Source organism: Stylophora pistillata, chromosome 4, assembly GCF_964205215.1.
Source record: "Stylophora pistillata chromosome 4, jaStyPist1.2, whole genome shotgun sequence".
Taxonomy (NCBI): domain Eukaryota; kingdom Metazoa; phylum Cnidaria; class Anthozoa; order Scleractinia; family Pocilloporidae; genus Stylophora; species Stylophora pistillata.
This window is the reverse complement of record NC_142522.1, coordinates 6,635,693-6,654,226: the sequence shown is the minus strand read 5'-3', so window position 1 is coordinate 6,654,226 and position 18,534 is coordinate 6,635,693. Positions and strand designations below refer to the sequence as shown.

Sequence of the window (18,534 nt, the reverse complement as noted above, 5' to 3'; positions counted from 1 at the left end):
AGGATAAGAACCGAGCTGAAACGCATCTTTTAACTTCTGGCAAAATAGAAGTGGGTGAGCCAGAGTATTTCAGTCGAAAAGCTCTATAGAATCTGTACGTTGGAACGCTGTCTCTCAAAGCTGTAAAGCCAAATAACAAAAGTAGATAATTGAAAACAATCAGATCCGCCCTTCAGTTTCGTTTTATGAACAATAAATATCGTGAAACTTTGTTCTTCGATCGCAAATTATTGCACTATAAAATTACTCTTGCCTAAATCCGTTCAGCCACACATTTTCTTGTTTCTGAAGAGCGTTTAACTCTCTATGATTATAGTCGACAAGAATGTTTTCCGTTGAAATCATTTTTTTTTCAACGTTTCCAGGGACTGCGCAGAAAAAGAGAGACTATTCGATGAGGTATATCCCCGTCCTCTGCTTTTTTGGCTGAAGCTTATGCGTTCGTGCATTAACAAAAGAGATCGTCAATTGTTAGTAAGACGCTTCTGCAAGAATTCATTACTTGAAATAGCTTCCCAACTATACCACATGGGTACAAAAGAAGTCTTTCATCGTTGTCTCATGTTTAACTCAGCATTTATTTAAAAGACTTGTCTAGACGCTTGTTCTTTAGAGAAAATGTTATGCTATCCGTTTGTATTTAAAAACTCTGTTGTATTGAAATTGTTTCTGCAACGTGGAAGTTATCATTTACGACACACGAATGATTATTATATTCCGAGGTGAGGTATTACATTGCGAAATTAGTGAAAGGGGAAGCATTCAAGGCCAAGCTTGTATCTCTATCCAAATTCTCCGAAGTGTCCTATTCTCAGTTTGTTTCGACAAGCGAACCTCTGAAGGTCTGGCGCGCTAATAAAAAATTTCCTTTATCTTATTAGAATGATCCAAGGTTATCTTGCCCAACTAATTCCCTGGTTGCTCGGTTGACAAAATGGCTTTGGAACGTCATAATTTTATTTTTCGAAATTTTGTAGAGAAACGTTGTCTTATTTCGGTGTAAAGGATGTATGTTGACGACCTTATTTTATATGAACGTGCGGAAATACGAGATTGCAATTCATATTTAACTTCTGTGCAATTAAATATATACCTGTTGTTAAGTGACGCCATCTGTACGAAAATTCCCCGCGCGGGTCATTTTTTTAAGCTTGATTTCCGCCGCTCTCTCGAGTCCCGTCTTTTTCGTTCCTCCCTGAGAAGAGAAGGCTGGACGCACGAGCGGCTATCCATGTCTGTGACGTAATTTGAAAATATTAATTGATGCGTTCTCAGATGTCACCGAAAGTGAAATAGGACTCCAACATTCGAATGGATGGTGTACATATAATCGCTAATACGCCGACTAAATTCAACTTTAAAACTAGATATGTCTTCTGTGGCTGCGAAAAAAAAGATTCTAGGAAGAAATCCAAGGTGTCTGATTAGCGGAAAAGGATTTGCAGTAAGCCAGAGTATTTCAGTTGAAGCACTCAACAGAATCTGTACTTTGAATCGCTGTCTCTTAAGTTCCACATGTTTACGCTCCTAGTGAGAGATTGCATTTACGTAACTTTGAGTCTGATTTCATCCTAGCTATTCTGATTTCTTTCGAAAATCTCAGAGGTTATATGATCCTTGTGCCGGTCATCTGATTTGGTTTGAATAGACTGGGCCACAGGTGTAGCCTTGATCAAATCCACAAGATGTATTCAATTTTGATATCCACTTTACTCAGTATGATATTGTCTGAATTAAGAAATGCATGTCTGCTGTTATTTAGCTATTTCTTTGTATAATATTTTAGTTTGCATCTTTGAGGCAAAGGTAAGGCTAGACTGAATGGGGAGGGGGAATATGAAGGTGTTTTCATGTTATCAATGAGTTCCCCAGTAGCTTGATAGATATAATGTTTTTGATGGTACAAGTTTGAAGGAAATTCGTTTTCTTCACAACGTTTTATGTTACTATTCTTACTGTCAAACTAAGTGAAGCGTACCCCTCAAGATTACATTAATGAATTGATCATTTGAATATTGAACCCGCCAGTCGTTTCAAGAATGCAATAATAAATTGATCATTTGATTATTGAACCCGCTAGCCGTTTCACGAATGCAATAATGGATTGATTATTTGAATATTGAACCCGATAGCCGTATCTGTTTTGAATAGGCGCGGATCATTGTTCAAATTAGAAGTCCATTTCTGAAGTCCAATAAGATTGTTCTATTTGACGAGGAATCCTGAAAATGAACAAACTGCACTGTAAAAACACTGCGAAAACAGTCGATCTCAAATATTAACGAAATAAAAAAAGTCTTATTATGGCTTCGCCCGTAAACTATTTTTTTCGACCATGAATACACACAAGAATTTCTACAAGTTCGTCAAGATGTAAATAGGTGAAAAAAGCTCTCGATAACATTCCATCTACAACATTTACATGAAGTTCTACACAACACTCGAATTCACCCTTCCCCCATGTGTAACGCCATGTTGAAATAGTTCCGATCCATCATCACGTGTTCGCATAATCCAATCAGAAATGGACTTCTAATTTGAACAATGATCCGCGCCTTTTCAAAACGAATACGGCTATCGGGTTCAATATTCAAATGATCAATCCATTATTGCATTCTTGAAACGGTTAGCGGGTTCCATTTTCAAATATTGAATTCGTTATTGCGCTACTGAAACGATTACCAAAAGGGTAATCAATATTCGAGTAATCAAATCATTAATGTAATCCTGAGGGGTACGCTTCACTTAGTTTGACAGTAAAGAATTATGTATCATCCTTAGCAATTTATGAAAACTAGTAGTTTTTCTAGGTTTACTTTATTATTAAGGTGGCGATTAATCTAATGTACATTTCTATAGTGAACTTCCTCGAGCTTTGAAAAGGAAATCGAGACACGCGTAATTAGCATGTTTCTATCTGTTCTAGTGTGTTACATCATTTTTCTTCACTAGATGTATTGATCGCATGCTCATTCTATGAAGCTTTGATTTACTTTGAGATACATTGGAGAGTATTCAGGAGGCATTAAAGACAAATGAAAGTTAATCCTTTAAAATTGAACCTTGGGCCAAGTCAAGTTGCCGTCAGCAGACTCCCGTAAAACAGAATTTAGTGTCTTTTTCTCTCCTGTTGGCCAAGCGACTGCTTCAAGTTTAATTTACCCAGATGGTTCATTCAGGCAAGCAGTTTATTGTCCCAACCGAAAAATTATCGTCACAAACGTTCTCCTCCTCGGCTTTGCTCGTGAATGCCGCCTTGGGTTCACAATATAGATTATTACCGTCCATGTTTCCGTTCTGCGAGTAGGCTTAGCCACAAGTTGCTCGGCAACTTTTCGGCAACTTTTGAGATTTTCGGCAACTTTTTAGAATTTTGGCAACTTTAGAATTTTCGGCAACTTTGGGCTTTTTGAGGTTCTTTGAAGCCACTTTCTTCACGTCTTGAGCCACATTGGTCAGTTTTCGATAGACATTTATTCAATTTATTCTAAAATACAATAGTTAGCCCACCCCCCATGGGTTGATTTTTGTGATGCCTTATCACTAGGTCAGCGGTATCACCTTGCACGTTTTTCAAGGTGGCGGACAATTACAGTGATTCCAATTCATCCAACTCAGATAAATCTTGTCATTCTGATAGACTATTTGTTGATCAAGTGAAATGGAAAGAACCTCTGATATTATCATTGGACTTTGACAAATAAAGTTTTGATAAGAGGCAATGTGCGAATTTTTAATCTTTAACACCATAAAAAGGTACGAAAAGCAGAAAAATTGTGGCAACTTTTCGGCTACTTTTTGGAAATTCAGCAACTTTTCGGTAACTTTTTGAAAAAAATAGCAACTTTTTGGCAACTTTTAGACACTTTTATTGGCAACTTTTTTGGGATTCATCGGCAACTTGTGGCTAGGCCTACCTGCGAGGAGGCTAATTTTTAGCCTTTGATTGAGCTAGACTGAAATGCTATTTATTCTATTCTGCTTCAAGGTAGCGCGTAGTAAGCTGTTTCAAAAGAGTGGATCGTATTAATATTGAAAGGGCGACCTGAAAGGGTGTGAATTCAATTCTTAGGTTTCACCCACGTGACCAATTAGCTTAGCAACGGTTACTATCCGCCATCTTGGTGTCCCTCGAGCGCAAGCAAACTGTATCCAAAGAAGAGTTCATGTGAGAAATGAGGGATTGTTTTATGCATTGTTGTTGGATGTTCGAGCAAAAGTGGAAAACATAAAGGCTTAGGATTTTTTCGTCTACCTAAGATTATTACAAATGAAGGGGAAAAATAGGAGGAACTCACTACTAGGATGAGAAACGAGTGGATTTCTGCGGTGAGTCGAGGCGATGCTACAAACAAGAGAGTGCTAGAGAGTGAACGAGTTTGTAGCAAACACTTCATCTTCTGAGAGCGAGTGCTAGATTGGGATCAATTTCATGTCAATTGGGTTCCAACTGACGCCCTTGGAAAGAAGAAATATGTTGAAAAATACCATGAAAATGCAGCCGAAAGAGCTGTGAGAGCCAATAAAAGAATAAAACAAGCGATCGAGAGCCGAGCTCGTAACCGCCGAGAAGAAGAAACGAGTGCACGAAAGCGGTGTTCCAATCGCAAAAATAGATTTCAGCGAGCCAACTTTTTCAGCTTTTGATGTCGAACAGCATTCAGAGGGATTAGAAACGGCGGGTGTAGCCATAGAATTGGACGATTTTGACGAATGGGACGAAAACACAACACCAGAAAACTTTGGTTCGAACGCTGATTACGTAGAAGCAAGACAACACACAGCTAGTCCAGTTTCCAAAGAAGCTACAACCAGCGATTCTAACTGTTAGACCGATGAGTTTGAATATATGTTCTTCAGAAAAGGATATCAAGCGCCAACAAGAGGTATCTTTGACTCTGACAGTAAAGTGCTGTTTTATACGGGAATGTCATCCCTCAAAATTCTGATGGTTGTCTTTGAGTATGTCTCACCATACGTCATTCGCAAGACCCTATCGTTAGATAGTTTCCAAGAATTTGCAATTGTTTTAATGAAACTTCGATTGAACATGCCACTGCTGGACCTTGTTTACCGCTTGAAAGTTGCTCATTCTACTGTAACACAGATTTTTTTCTTCCTGGCTAGTGGTCATGGACACAAGGCTATTTCCCTTAATTTCATGGCCTAAGAGGGAGCAATTGTGGAGGACAATGCCACAATGTTTTATGTATTCCTATGGAAAAAAAGGTCACCATGGTAATTGATTGCCTCGAGGTGTTTATTGAGAAGCCAACTGACCTTTCAGCCAGGGCACAGACATTTTCCAGTTATAAAAATCATGCCACCGTCAAGCTACTTATTGGTATAACACCTCAGGGGACTGGCACGGTGTAGAGTTTAATATGCGTTTCTAAACAACGGATTCAACCGGATTACACTGTGGTCCCTAATTCTCCGACTCTATACTCTCTTCTTCTTCGTTCCTATCCTATAATAGTCTTTCTTATATCCCAGCATACACTACAACCCCTCTTCTCCTAAGGAGGAGACTTAACATAACGAAACAACATGAACGGGTCAAAACGTCTCCAACACGAGCTGGATTAAAGTGCTCAGTACACTAATTAAAATGTTCAATAAATGTTCAACGAAGTCTCACTCTTCCACCGAACAGAGTTCATACACTTCGTAATCTTTTAAGTACTCCGGTGGCTTCATTTCCCTTACTGGTCTCCCTTGGGGTTCTGTTCTCCTTCCAGTGTCATCTTCCACGGAAGAGTCATCTTCAGCAACTAGTTCATCTGCAGTTGTATCCTCTCTCAAGTATTTCTTAACATCGGCCACGTTTCTCCTCATGTTTACTCCTTCGGGTGACGATATGATGACCTCGTTACCGTGCTTCTTGCTGATGGTATATGGGAGTGGGCCATAAGTAGTCGAGAGTTTGTTCTCTTTCTTTTGTTTTAAGAGTACTAAATCACCAGGTTCTAGTTCGCTTTCTCGAGCTCTCCTCTTCCCATCAGCAAAGTCGGTTCTCTCCTGCTTCATCTCTGCATCCTTGTCTCTCGCCTCACTGTCAGGGTATCTCGAGTTTCCCAGTTCAGGAATCTTTGATCTGATTTCCCTGTTGAACAGGAGTTTGGCCGGTGTGACGCCTGTACTGGTGTGAGGTGTAGTTCTATAGGCTGTTAAGAACTTTCGCATCTCGGTCCAGATATTCTTTTTTTCAGCTTTAGCAATCTTAAGGGCTTTAAGCAAGCTTCTGTTCTGTCTTTCAACCTCCCCATTTGCTTGAGGCCATAGGGGGGTCGAGGTGCGGTGTTCTATATCATTTGTTTCCAGGAAACGGTCAAATTCATCGGAAACAAACTGTGAACCGTTGTCAGTTTTCAACGACTGTGGTAACCCATGGGTACAGAAAATCTTATCCAAACTCTCAATGACGTTAGTGGATGTCACGGACGTCAGAATGTCCTCTTCGAAATATCGGCTGTAATAATCAACCACGACCAGTACATATTCCCCCCACGGTAGGGGTCCCATTAAGTCTGCGGCTAGGTCAATCCAGGGTTGACTTGGAAACTCTGTATGTCGTAAGGACTCTGGTGGTGTAGGCAGTCCAACAAGTTGGCAGCCATGGCAGGTCTTACACCGGTTTTCCACTTGTTTATCAATTCCAGCCGACCAAACCTTTGTACGAAGGCTCTGTTTGGTTTTTACTAGCCCCTGATGACCCTCAGGTACTAAGTCTAATACTCTTTCACGTAGTCTTCGTGGAATTAGCAACCTCGTTCCCCTTAATAATAACTTTCCAACGGAAGAGAGTTCATTTCTGACCTGTTTATAATGTGCCAGGGCTTTCTCCCAGTCTCCTGTTGAGATGCACTCTTGTAGTTGTGAAATTTCTGGGTCGGTAGCTGATTCTCTCTCAATTTCTTTGATGGGTATTGCTACTGGTGCTGATGTTTCTGCCACAAAGCGAATATTTTCCTCAGCATCATCATGACCACTCAACTCTTCCTTATCAAGAAGTCGTGAAAGAGAGTCAGCAACGTTCTGTTTACCTGGTACGTATTGTACCTGAAACCGGTATGGCTGAAGGCGAAGTACCCAACGCTCTATCCGAGCCGAATTTCGGTAACTAGTCGAGTATATAGTTTCTAGGGGCTTGTGGTCTGTCAGCAATATGAACTCCATTCCATACAGGTACATGTGAAACCTCTCGCATCCCCACACCAGTCCCAATGCCTCTCTTTCTGTTTGTGAGTATCTGCGATCAACTCCTGTTAAGGCACGACTAGCATATGCGATTACACGCTTTTGTCCCTCCTGGACCTGTGTAAGCACTGCCCCAAGGCCTACTAGGTTTGCATCTGTAGTTAGCTTGGTTGCTTCTGCATTTCTGTCGAAACATGCCAATGTTTCTGCCCGTCCCAGCTTACTCTTCAGGATTTCAAATGCCGCTCCTTGTTCTGTGCCCCATTTGAATGGTATATCCTTCTTAGTCAATTCTCTGAATGGCTCTGAGATGCTTGCTAAATTAGGAATGAACCGGGCGCTAAAATTCACTAATCCGAGGAAACTCCGCACTTCTTCTGCGTTTGTGGGTTCCTTAGCCCGGACTACTGCGTCAACACGTGACTCTGTTGGGCCGATACCTTTCCTTGATAGCAGATATCCCATGAAGGTGAGTTGTGGCATTCTAAATACACACTTTTCCGGATTGAGGGTCAGTCCTTTGTCACTAATACACTCAATGGTCTTTTGCAACCTGCTGTCATGTTTTTCAACCGTACGACCATGGATAACTATATCATCGTGGATATTGTAGGCACCTTCAAATCCAGCCAGCACTTGTTGAATGGTGTGCTGATAAAGTTCCGGGGCAGAACTGATTCCGAACATCAAGCGTTGATATCTATACAACCCCTTGTGAGTAATGAATGTGGTAATAACTCTCGACTGTTGTTCCAATTCAATCTGATGAAATCTCCATTTGAGGTCTAATTTGCTGAACACCTTGCTTCCATTCAGTTGATAGAGTATGTCATCAACTGTGGGAATGGGATGACGTTCCCTTACGATAGCCTCATTGGCTTTTCTCATTTCTACGCAGAGTCTGATGTCCCCCGAGGGTTTGGGAACCACCACGACCGGGCTTACCCATGGAGTGGAGCCTTCAACTGGTTCGATAATATCACAGTTCACCAGTTCCTCGAGTTTCTGTTCTATTTTGTCCCTTAGCCCATAAGGTGGTGGCCTCAACTTCTGTGCAACAGGTTTAACTGAGGTGTCAACGTGGAGCTTTGCTTGGAAACCCTTAAGTTTTCCTACTCCCTCAAAACACTCAGGAAAATCCCTAAGCAGGTTTTCTTCTTCCATGGCATTAATTTCAAGTTTCAGTATTGCCAGCTCTTCTGAGGTCTCTCTGCTAAGTATTGCCCTTGCTTTCTCCTCCAAAACAATAAAACACACATGGCAACGTTTATCCTTATAACAAAGTTCAGTTTCAAACTCACCGGCAGTAGTAAGTAGCTCATTGGATCCATAAGAGTACAGCTTTCTGTTGGATTTTCTTGAAACACATCTCACTTTCTTCTCCTTAAGCGTCTCCCATGTCGCTCTGTCAATAACATTGCAAGTGGAGCCAGAGTCGACTAGAACTCCTTCCAGTCGAACACCTCCTAGCTCAATGTCTACGGTGGAAATATCTCTTCCATTAGACTGTAAGGTTAAGGCGAAATCATCATCTTTGGTGACTTGGCGTATATTTCCTTTCTTGGGTCTATTAGCATCGTCTCCCTTCGTTTTGCAAACTTTGGCAAAATGCCCCACTCTTTTACATTTCATACAAGTAGCCAGTCTCGCTTTGCACTCCGGATCCTTTGCAAAATGTCCTTCGAGTCCACACCGATAACAACGTCCTCCTCCACGTTTAGGCGAATCAAAATGTCCCCGCTCTAAGGAATTTACATTTCCGCTCCGTGAATTGCTTTCAATCGACCGTTCCTGACTTTCAGTAGCTTCCATAGATCTAGCAACATCTCTAGCCTTCTGAAGTGTGAGTTTATCACTGACAGCGAGTAGTTTCTTGCGAAGATCATGGGACCGACATTTATCAATTAACTGATCGCGTATTTGTTCTTCCTTGGATGTTCCGAAGTCGCAATTCTCGCTATGCTGGAACAATCTGGTCACAAACTGGTCTGTTGTCTCGGACTCTTCCTGTTTTGCTTGACGGAGCTGATGTCGTTCAAATGGGATGTTAACCTGTGGCATAAAATGTGCGTCCAGTAGTCTCATAGCTTTCGCATACTGCGTTTCTTCCTCTGGGGTTGGTCGAGAGTCACTCAGCGTAACAAAAATGTCCTGAACATCCTGTCCAGCGCAATGCAAAAGTAAGGCTTGTTTTTGTGTGTCTTTTGTGATACCCTTTGCCTCGAGAAAAAACTAAAAAGAACGTTTCCATCGCCTCCAACGAGGTCCCACGCTTGTCGGATGGCCTGAGCAATCGAAAGGTTGTATATTTCCAAATTCGATGTTCACGGCCATATTTGTTCTGCATACGTTTAAAAATTTCCTGTTTATCCTCGTCGCCAATTGTAGAGTTTAATATGCGTATCTAAACAACGGATTAAACCGGATTACACCGCGGTCCTTAATTCTCCGACTCCATACTCTCTTCTTCTTTGTTCCTATCCTATAATAGTCTTTCTTATATACCGGCATACATTACACACGGTGTCTTATGTATCAGAAGCCTGGGGGGCAGAACCTCTTATACGTTCCTGACAGAGAACTGTGGCTTTCTCGAGAAGTTGCTTCCAGGTGATATGGTTATAGCTAACCGCGGATTTACGATTTCTTAAAGGATTGAAGGAAGCAAAATTGGAGATACCAGCATTTACAAAGGGGAAGAGTCAGCTGGACCCAGTAGATGTGGAAAATACAAGGGGTATAGCCAATTTACGAATCCACGTGGAAAGGGTAATTGGACTTTTTAGAACAAAATATACAATCTTAGAAGGTACATTGCCAACAGAATATTTAGCTTTTAACCCAGATGGGCTGGTGGAGCGCCAGATCTCACTTATTGACCGTATTGTGAGAATCTGCGCAGCATTAGTCAATTTCTGTCCACCTATTCTTGGTTTTCACCTGACGACAGAGCCCTTTCCAAATATGGGCATCCGCCATAGTTGTGTCCCTCAGTGTGCGAAAGTTATGTTAATCGCAACGCATCTTTGTTGACCTTCTCCTGGTTTTTGTGGAATGTTTCGCTTCCATCATGGATTTAGCGGAAGGTGAAGCTGAAGACGACTTGAAGACCGTTCTTTTAATATTCCTGTGTTGTCAGATGACGCTAAGGCTTTAGACAAGCAAGTAAAGGGACGATATATCGAAAAGATATCAGTCGTAGGCGTTGACCCTGTCAGTATTCCTTATGAGCAGTTTGACTCCAAGTGTTTGGCCAAATAGAAGCGACTGATTTGCTTGGATATTTCGTCCTAGAGACAAGCTTTTATACAAGACAGCAGTTTAAAGCCTACAAGATGGTGGCGATTATCAAACAATTCTTAGCCCAACTGGGTGGCTTACTGGTGATATATTACAACAGGCTCAAGTGCTGCTACAGAAAGAAAATTCAGCAATCGAAGGACTGCAGCAGCCCACTCTAGGCCCAGCACATAACTTTGATGTTGTTTCTGGGGAATTTGTGCAAATTCTGCATACCGGAAGTAATCACTGGGTTTGTGCGAGCTCGATCAGATGTTTGCCTGGCCATGTAAATCTCTATGGCAGCCTCTACCATGATGCCATTTCCCAAGAAGTGGAAGACCAGACAAATGACTTGCTCGGTGGGACACTGGCTAGTCTACAGTTTGTTTCTGTGCAACAGCAAATAAATGGAAGTGACTGTGGCGTTTTTGCCATTGCCTTTACCACATGCATTGCTTTGGGAATAAATCCAAGCCATGTGACATTTGACATTCAAGGAATGCGTTCACATTTAGTTGCATGTTTTACGACAGAAAAAATGAGCATTTTTCCATGTTTTTGAGTCTTACCAATTCTGTTTAATTAAGGTGTGAGATATTTTTCTTTGGCATAACAATAAAACTATAAGCTTTTATAAGTTTCCCAAATTAATATTGTGTGGCTCTAGAAAATGTCCATACTCACCCAATGGAGGGTCAATGGAAATTCAAAGGGGGAGGGTTTTACAAAATCCAAAATTTATAAGTCAAGGTATGAAGCTTAATTGGGAATTTCAGGGAGGGAGAGAGGGTTCAAAATGGTAAAACCTTCCATATTGGAGGTATGGATATTTTCTGTAACCACATGCACATTTTACTTCAGGGCTAATGTATGTGAACATCGCATAATTTCTAGGAATTACTACTCAACAAGGGTTAAATGGGTCTCACCAAGTGAAAAGTTCAGGTCAACAATATTTGTTTATTTTGGTCATTATTTCAAAATACTAAATGTTCCAAACAAAGGTCTTTTAATTTCAGTCTACTAGTTTTAGTTGAGAGACATTGATGGGCTCCTGACTGTAAAGATTAGTTAAAAGTCAAAAGACAATACATATTTACTGATTATTCCCTTTGTTAATATGAACTGTCTGTTTTGTTGTGATGTGCATGTAACAATGAATTATCATGTTGCAGGGCTTGGAAAAACTTGAATACCAGCTTTCCCTGCAAACAAGCAGCTCTCAAATTTCAAAAACTTTATCATCATTTAATGAGCTATAAATACCCTTTTCTTGTTGAAGAATGATATGCTAAGTATAGAAAACAGGTGTTTCAAAGAGCTTGCGACTGAAAAGATTAATCAAAAGGAATTATCAAGGGCATAAATTATCAAGGGCAGAACAAACCCTTACAATTTGGTCTATCGTAAGGATCATAGTATCTGGAGTTTTTCTGCGGTTGGAAGAGAGAAAATTTGTGGGCATTGTTCCTTTTAGAATGGTTTACTTTCGTTTCAACAAACCAATAACTCTCTCACAGGGATTCTCACATTTGCAATGCCCCTTGTTCGCTCCACATCTACAGGATCTAACTGTGACTTTCCCTTAGTAAATGCTGGGATTATTAACTTGGCTTGTTTCAGCCCAACGCTATCACAAATAGTAAATCCCCGATCAGCCCTGACCATGTCACCGGCAAGTAGATTTTCAAAAAATCCACAATTCTCAGTCAGGTACTTGTCAGAGGTGCGGCCACCCCAAGCCTCAGACGCAAACAGACAGTTCCTTGTGGAGTAATTCCAATAAGAATAATTACTGTGTTATGGTGCTTATAATTGGAAAAAGTCTGTGCCCTAGCAAGTAAGTTTGTTGGCCTATCAATAAACACCTCAAAGCAGTCATTTATTACTGTGACCTGCTTACCAAAGGCATACTGAAAGGACATGGGCCTTGTCCTTCAGAGTCTTTCCCTGTCTGGCCGAAAAAACCAGGGGAGACAGTCGGGCATCCATCACCATTATCCACGATGAAAAGATCCTTGAAACTGTGGATATTGAAACCACAAACCAGCAAACTAGGTCTTGAAAGGGAACGTTTAGCCGCAGCTTGATGAGCACCATGATAAATTCCTGAAATCTGTTCGGGGATTGTGTGCGGCGGGTAATGTACTTGGCAATATGCTAAAACGCCACCTTGAGTATTCCCCAAGAAGGCATTCCGGTGTAAAATCGAACTTTTTCGTCCGTATCAAAAAATTCTTTATCCGGTGCCTTGTACCCACTTTGCCTAGCATTCAGAAGGTAGTCAAATTCTTCGGTTTGTGTTTTGGCGTCCAGTTTTGTCACTACTGACACGCAAGAAGCGGTGATCGTTTCACTCTGTTCTTCTGTTTGTTTCCACATTCACTGTTATCGCAGTTTACACGAGGGAAGCAGTGTCTGTCACACTTTGTTCGCCACTCGCACAAGGCTTATCTAGCATCGTTGCTTTGCTCTTTTCTTCGCTCTCTGAAGTTGACGTCCTTGGTGGAGCGGTAAAGTCTGTGTCAGTTATACGCTCTCCGCTTCCATCGATAAATTTTCTCTTCTTGGCTGCCTCTTGTTCTTGCCGCTCGATCGCACTCTTCCTTCGGGCCTTCGCTCGCTCACTCCTCTGAGCAGCGGTGTCTGCATCTTTTTTCTTGTACTCTTTCTTGGTTGAATGACGTGTTGGAATCCAATCTTTACTGAACCTGTCCCAGTTTTCTGCAGGCCTGCCAGAAACGAAGTGACGATTACAAACGCGCTCGTTCTGCAAAACGTTCTTTGTTTTCAGGTCAGCACGACCTATCGCGGAGATCCAAAGATTTCTCTTCTCTTGGGTTAACTCTTGATTAGTGATAATAGCAGGTACAGAATAAAAACCAGTGCTATCTCGACCACTTTTGCCTCCACAATTGGCAATAATTAATACAAAGAACCATGAAGCTTTCTCGCATGCACTCTTTCTCATGCTACTTTTTGTTTACACCTGAGGGACACAATCATGGCGGATACCAACGGCTGTCAACTTAGGGGTCACGTGGGTGAGAACCAAGAATTGTACCCTTTGATTAAGGAGACCATTAAGTTATAATTACCTTTAAAGCTCGTAGATATAAGGGACTGACCACCATATATGGGGAGTGCTGGGCTGGAGAAGGTACTCTCACTTTTCAGAATTTTTTTCCACGCCCCACTTGCTGATTTTCCTATAGATTTTGGCTCAATCTTTTCATACCCCGGATGTTATTCTTTGTAATATTTTTGAGAGGTTTGAGGCATAAAACAGCATTAGTAAATCAACATTTTAGAAAATGCTCTCGAGTTTTTGCACCCCTGCATAGTTGAGCTTTCAAAAATCCTATAGTCTAAAATATTTTTCTGAAAAAGAATTTAAACTTCATGTGGTTTTTCTCCAACACAGTCATTTATTTAATCGCTTCGCCGAACGGCAGGGACACCGCAACAGCTTGCGCCAATCACTGCGGGCCCAGTAAACCCACCCATCCCATCCCAGGGGAGGACATCCATCACACAGTAATTTCGTGCGTGGGAAATTAACGCCTCCTGCCTCTAACCCTACAGGAGATGGGACCTACATTTATTCGTCCCTATCCGAGAAGACTAGAATATCTAACCATTTCTTGATGTTACAGAAAGGTAACAAATTCTTCTCAATTATTTTAAGAACCTGAGTGTTGGTCCGGCCGGGGCTCGTACCCTCGACCTCCCGCACAACAGTCCAGCGCTCTATCCATTGAGCTAACCGGAAGGCGTTAATTGATCCCGGCAGGTAGTTGACCCTCTAATTAATGACTGGTCCCTATTGGCTGGTTTTTGATAGGCCTGAGCAAGCAAATTTTGACCTAAGGACCATAAGGAGGTTCTAAATGATAGGACTCACAATTTTTGCTTTCTATTATATGAACAATATATAATACTTTATATTTTTTGTAACAAAAGGAACTTACTGTGTGCAGATGTTAGAGGCTCATTTCTCTCTATAATTTTCTACTTGTGGCTTGAATGTGTACATTATGATACTTTTGCAAAAACACAGGCAAAATGGTTAGCCTTTCATTGCAAGAAACCATTTAGCACTAACAGTTTTGAATTCCAGTAATATTTTTCAACCATTATATTTAGGATAAAAAAAAAATGTCATCAAAGCACATTCTACAAAAATATGTCTGATTTACACCCACTTTTATGAATTTCAAGTTATACCTAAAGGCGGTCATGTGAAATTGTTCCAAGTTGAAGGAAACAAACTGGTTTTTTTATTCCTGAGACAAGTTGCCAGGTGAGTTCTCATGGTTGAAACATCAAACCTTACATGAATTGGATCAATTCCAAAGACTAGACAAGCAGCAAAGGCGATAGCAAAAATATCACAATCACTACCGTTACTTTGCTGCTGAACTGAAGCAGGGACTGGGGACAATAATCTACCTCATGCTATCATCAGCATATAATGCAATTGAGGTGATGGTGGAACGTGTGACCAAGTTAATGTCACTACCTTAGAGCAGCTTCGTTCAAACATCATGAAGATAGCACCTGGCTATCGGCCATCTCCTGGTCCTAGGAATGTTACCCATCTCGTCAAGTGTCCAGTACCTGCTGCTTGCAATCCACTAACTTCCTGCATCTGTCGCCTCAACACATCACCAAGCGACGACTCGCACTCCTCCAATAACAAGCGTCTAGTCTCAGCACTGATCACAAACTGAAATGAATCCTGTATCTGCCATTCGGGGAACACTGACAGGCTCTGCTCTCGTTATGAAAAAGGATTTAATTTAATTGCCGGATTGTTTTACCAGTGTGTTGAAGGGAGATCTAACCTACTATTAAGTGTTCATTGCTATCTTTATCATTTCTTTCCTTGTTCTGCTTTGGTAATTTTTTTATTATCACTACCGACATATAAAATGGTTTGTTATAACAGCAGTACCTTTTATCTTAATGTTTATTTTTACGCTGTTGGAATTTTTGCCTACTTGGGCTTTCAAATTGAATTTGGTGATTTTCGTGTTGTGCATGACTAGTCGAGGAAAAGGCATAAAGTATCTCATTAGCATCGCAGTCTTTTATATTCAAACTCTGGACTTCGTGGTATTGAGTTCCAACGTCTGGCCTCCAAAACTCATTCCAGCTCAGAGTTACTCGAGCAGCTACTGGAACTTGCATTTTCCTTCACTTCCATGTGATTTACCTTCCCTTTTCAATCCTGTTGGCAAGTTTGCGTTTATTGTTCTTCTTCCAATCGGTTGCTTGGTACTTGTGGGTGTCTACTTTATCATTATGCTGAGCTAGAACAAGGTTCGTCCCTAGGAAGGACGCATGGACAACGTTCACTTTAAATGCCGCAAAAGTGCCTTTTTCTGTTTAAGTTTCACTTACTTTCCAGTTGTAAAGCAAACCCTCTCCATTTTACGCTCACTTCGAAATGACCGTGATATTCTATACATGCCAACTTCTCCTTGGATAGAATACACCTCTGTTACTTACAGAACATTGTCAGCTCTTGGGTTTGTCACCGTAGCTGTCTACGTGATTGGGTTCCCTTTGCTTCTCACCTCACTCATGTTTTTCTTCTTTCGCAAAAGAAACAGTATGAACCCTGAAGAAGTTCAGAAACTTGACACGTGGCTTGGTCCTGCTTATTTTCCTTACAAATCAAGGTATCAGCAGTACTTTGAGATCGTAATGCTACTCCGTGGCCTGGTATTGGCCATTGCGTTGTCCATAATTTCTTCTTCCTCTTCTTTACAAACCCTAGTTGTTTGGTTAATTCTCGTGGGCTTTGCCATAATTCATATAAGTTTGCAGCCCTATAATAATCGTCCCTTTCACAAGTTTGCATCTGAAAACGTTTTTGAGCCTGTTGTTTTGTTGGTGATTTCCATGTCTTTTATCCTGTTGAGGTTTTCGGCCTTGGAAAGCTGCATAAGTAATACAGCAGCTTATGCGTGAATTGTAATTGTTGTAAATTCTTGCATCTTTTTCCTATCAATGGGCATTATTTTCTACCGTCTTATTGTAATTAGGAATGCCAAGTCGTGAGGGTGCTCTTCTGGGAATGGCAGAGATGGTAGAGGTGGGTGGTGAGAATGAAGAAAGAACCAACTTGCTGACCATGAACAGCCGACATGCGGAGGGACACTCAGTCAATAACATCGACTGAATTCCTGTCTATCAACTCCCATGATAATTATCGTACAAGTACAGGAAAGATTACATTGTTACGTTTTTACGTTTAGCTCAGCATTTACTTGAAAGACATATCGTGACGCCTGCTCTCTTGGGAAATATTATCCTGCGTGCTTGTTTTAAATTTTTTAAACACTCAGCTCTATACTAAGTTTGATGTTTCTTAAAAGCTTCTATTAAAACTGTTTCTGCAATGTGGAAGTTACAGTATTCAAGGCCAAGCTCGTATCTCAAATTTTCCGAAGTGTCCTACTCTCAGTTCGTTTCGACAAGCGGCCTACCTGTGAAGGTCTGACAGGCTCATAAGACATTTCCTCTACATTTTTAAAATGATCCAATGAAGGTAATCTTTCCCAACTTTTTCTCTGGTTGCTCGTGAGTTAAGATGTCTTCGGAAGGTCACAATTCTATTTTGTTAAATTGTATGAAGAAACGTCATCTTATTAAAGGAATTTTGTTGGCAAATTTATTTTGCGTATCGAAGTGCAGAGTTATGAGTTTGCAAATCATGTTTAACTTCTCTGCAATTCTTATTTACACTTGTTTCTAAGTGACGCCGTCTCTGCGAAAATTCCCCGCACGGGCCGTTCTTGGAGCTCAACTATCACAGGTTTCGAAACTACAGTGACTTGACGTAAGCAATGTTTGTCTTTTTAAAGGCTTAATAAAAAATAACCCACTCTTCAACTCTATTTATAGATTACATTGGACGATAAAATTTGCAAAATACTTCAACCTAAGCCATTATTCTAATAAAACCTGATAACAAAAGCTATTGTGATTTGTTCACCCCCCACCGTTCACACCCTAAGTTTAGTGTAAGAAGAAGACTAGCCGTATATGAGAACGATCCTTCGCAGTAAAGCACTATTTGAGCAATAGTGAAAATCAGACCTGAAAAAAATTTCAGGCCTGTACGGGATTCGAACCACTGACCTCTGCGATACTAGTGCAGCGCTCTACCAATTGAGCTAACAAGCCAACTGGGAGCAGGCCATCAAATTAATTAATCCTAATCATTAAATTAAGTAATCCCGTACAGGCCTGAAATTTTTTTCAGGTCTGAGTTTCACTATTGCTCAAATAGTGCTTTACCGCGAAGGATCGTTCTCATATACGTCTCATAACCGCAGTTCACACATATGTTTCATATGTTTGTTGTTGTTTGAGTTATCATCTACGGGTTTATATAGAATTAATTTGATGGCCTGCTCCCAGTTGGCTTGTTAGCTCAAATGGTAGAGCGCTGCACTAGTATCGCAGAGGTCAGTGGTTCGAATCCCGTACAGGCCTGAAATGTTTTTTTCTTTTTTTTTTTTTTCAGGTCTGATTTTCACTATTGCTCAAATAGTGCTTTACTGCGAAGGATCGTTCTCATATACACCGCACATATGTTTTCATATGTTTGTTGTTGTTTGATTTATCATCTACGGGTTTATGTCGAATTAATTTGATGGCCTGCTCCCAGTTGGCTTGTTAGCTCAATTGGTAGAGCGCTGCACTAGTATCGCAGAGGTCAGTGGTTCGAATCCCGTACAGGCCTGAAATTTTTTTTTTTTTCAGGTCTGATTTTCACTATTGCTCAAATAGTGCTTTACTGCGAAGGATCGTTCTCATATACGTCTCATAACCGCAGTTCACACATATGTTTCATATGTTTGTTGTTGTTTGATTTATCATCTACGGGTTTATGTCGAATTAATTTGATGGCTTGCTCCCAGTTGGCTTGTTAGCTCAATTGGTAGAGCGCTGCACTAGTAACGCAGAGGTCAGTGGTTCGAATCCCGTACAGGCCTGAAATTTTTTTCAGGTCTGATTTTCACTATTGCTCAAATA

The 18,534-nt window shown here is 40.9% G+C and overlaps 1 long non-coding RNA gene and 1 pseudogene across 1 annotated transcript in view; both read left to right on the top strand.

Annotated features, from left to right (window-relative positions):
* Positions 1 to 18,534, top strand: part of LOC148732163 (uncharacterized) — an 80,322-nt gene that overhangs the window by 30,729 nt on the left and 31,059 nt on the right. The gene's annotated exons all lie outside the window — the stretch shown is intronic.
* Positions 13,487 to 16,551, top strand: LOC148732166 (uncharacterized; annotated as a pseudogene).